This window comes from Schistocerca cancellata, chromosome 3, assembly GCF_023864275.1.
Source record: "Schistocerca cancellata isolate TAMUIC-IGC-003103 chromosome 3, iqSchCanc2.1, whole genome shotgun sequence".
Taxonomy (NCBI): Eukaryota; Metazoa; Arthropoda; class Insecta; order Orthoptera; family Acrididae; genus Schistocerca; species Schistocerca cancellata.
Window position 1 is genome coordinate 90972812 of NC_064628.1, and position 2695 is coordinate 90975506.

General features: G+C 43.2%; 1 non-coding gene across 1 annotated transcript; it reads right to left on the minus strand.

The window, feature by feature from the left end:
• Positions 1-635: 635 nt before the first annotated feature.
• Trnas-cga (transfer RNA serine (anticodon CGA)) lies at positions 636-710 on the minus strand. The gene has a single exon. It is a non-coding gene; the product is annotated as a tRNA-Ser (tRNA).
• Between the last annotated feature and the right edge of the window lie 1985 nt (positions 711-2695).

Below are 2695 nucleotides of genomic sequence, written 5' to 3' on the forward strand. Positions count from 1 at the left end.
TCTGTCAAAATTTCGTTATGAAATTAAACGTTGCAGTTTCTTTTGCGGTATGTTGACAATTTTTACTTTTGGACCGTCTAACTACAGCTGAATGAAACATAATTTTCGTGTCATACGCGTTTCGCCTTTATTCTCTGCAAGGCATCTTCAATCGCCTGCAATACGTATTTGCTATTTAGTTAACGTTTGGGGCAATGTTTCCATAGGTTATAAACAATTCTGGTGGTTGGTATTCATATGACGTAGTAATATTTTATTCTACTTACTTTATTCTACTTACTAACATACGGTAATACTACACGCAACTGAGAAAGACAGGACTACAAAAGCTGACGATGTTGCAGTTTATGTTGGTAGTTCCGAGCGCCGATTACGTCAGCATTGTTTTTCAACGCAACTAGAGTGCTATTTCTTCACATCGGAAATCATCTTCCATTCGCACCGTCACAACCCGCCTCCCCCCCCCCCCCCTTCCAATCGGACTGCTACTCTGAGCCACCTATACTTCTTTCACACCGTCAGAGAGAAATAGTGGACGTCATGAAAGCTCAAAAAGCAGTAAGACTCCAGAATGAGATTTTCACTTTGCAGCGGAGTGTGCGCTGATATGAAACTTCCTGGCAGATTAAAACTGTGTGCCCGACCGAGACTCGAACTCGGGACCTTTGCCTTTCGAGGGCAAGTGCTCTACCAACTGAGCTACCGAAGCACGACTCACGGCCGGTACTCACAGCTTTACTTCTGCCAGTACCTCGTCTCCTGCGAAGGTTCGCAGGAGAGCTTCTGTAAAGTTGGAAGGTAGGAGACGAGGTACTGGCAGAAGTAAAGCTGTGAGTACCAGGCCTGAGTCGTGCTTCGGTAGCTCAGTTGGTAGAGCACTTGCCCGTGAAAGACAAAGGTCCCGAGTTCGAGTCTCGGCCGGGCACACAGTTTTAATCTGCCAGGAAGTTTCAGCAGTAAGACTCTTTCAAAAAGTGAGGGTAAAATAATGTTTTATTGCAATTTCAAAAGAAAAAATGTTCACCGAAAACTGCGAAAAAATATGAAATAAAAATATCGGCACTCGGTATTACCATCTCAATATTGATAGCGATATATAGGGGTCAATATATAGCCCATGTACATCGATGCTCTTTTGAATAAATATAGATACATCGATATTCCTATATTTTGTAAAAATCCTGGTGTGTGGGCCGCGGCGGGCCAAGGCACGGCCTATCTCGGTTGTACTTAGAGCTGGTACCCGGAACAGCGCTACATTTCATTTAGTACTGCGGTGCGACATTTTTCGACCGACACAACTCTCTTCAATTCGACAGAATCGTGGTTTCAGCTCTCTTTACAGTTCGTTATTTGTTCTTGATGCGAAGGACGTTCACAGTCCAGTGGCTCCTTGCACGAAAACAGGCAGTCTAGCAATCTACCGTCACAAACATTCAAAACAAACGAAAGTGACAAAAGAAAGGAATGAGATTTCTCGATACATACTATGCGCTAGCATCAGCGACAGGTACTCCAAATTTGCTATGAAACGACGTTACAGTACTATGCAGAAAGAATTTAATGATTTAGTTGGCAATGGAGAAGCAAAACTTAAACTGACCGACAGATAAGATTGATTTTTGTACATCAAAAGTACTTTGTGCTAAATTTGTAGGTATGGACACGTGAAGAAATTGGTGGTACGAATAGTAAAATTTCTGAAGTTGGATGCAAAGTTTCAGTCGCAACAGTTTTCAATGAAACTGAACAAAGAGGATGGGGACATTATATATTACTGCAGAGAACATTGGTTAAGTCAAGGGACATGCCTGGAACGATTTTTCGATTTAAAACTCGCTATTGCCGAATTTATGAAAAAAAGGGGTGCTTCCGGAATGGATTACAGACCTCGTATTTTAAGTGGACTTGACTGCCCATTGCTCACATCAAGACATTACAAAGTGTTCTACACTGCTTTCCTCGGGTAGTTTCGAAGTCTGCATAATGAGCTTGCAAAAGTGCTACAGTATTTCGGCCAGTATATGAGTTTGAAAGACGTTTTTTCCGATTATGAATCTAAATAAGTCACGATTACGTGACAACCTGAGAGCAAAAATCTTTGAAATTCTCTGCTTCTGTCCGTATTCCGACAATTTTTACTAGTTAAATAGTATACGAATGTCTTCAGTGCGCAAAAAATAATTCAGCAATAGTAAAGATTTGTTTTGATCTATGCTGTTGAGGGATGTGACAGACAAAACCAAGTCGTACGCAGTACGACTGCGTTGCCATTTAAACGAGGGGTGTTCGTAGTTTCCCCCTCCTCATTCTGAGACAGCATGCTGGCCGCTGTGGCCGAGCGCTTCTAGGCGCTTCAGTCCGGAAGCTCGCTGCTGCTACGGTCGCAGGTTCAAATCCTGCCTCGGGCGTGGATGTGTGTGATGTCCTTAGGTTAGTTAGGTTTAAGTAGTTCTAAGTTCCAGGGGCCTGTTGACTTCAGATGTTAAGTCCCATAGTGCTCAGAGCCATTTGAACCATTTGAGACAGCATGGCATGGCGGTGGTGGAAGTGCGCCAGCCAGGCTCAGCGCTACAGCACTCGTGCCAGGGCATGGCCGGAAAGACGAATTCTTGGCCACCCATGGTATAAACTGTAATACCGAAAATATTGTGTGGGAGAGGATCCTCAATTATTTAAACAAAGTTGTCAGTTA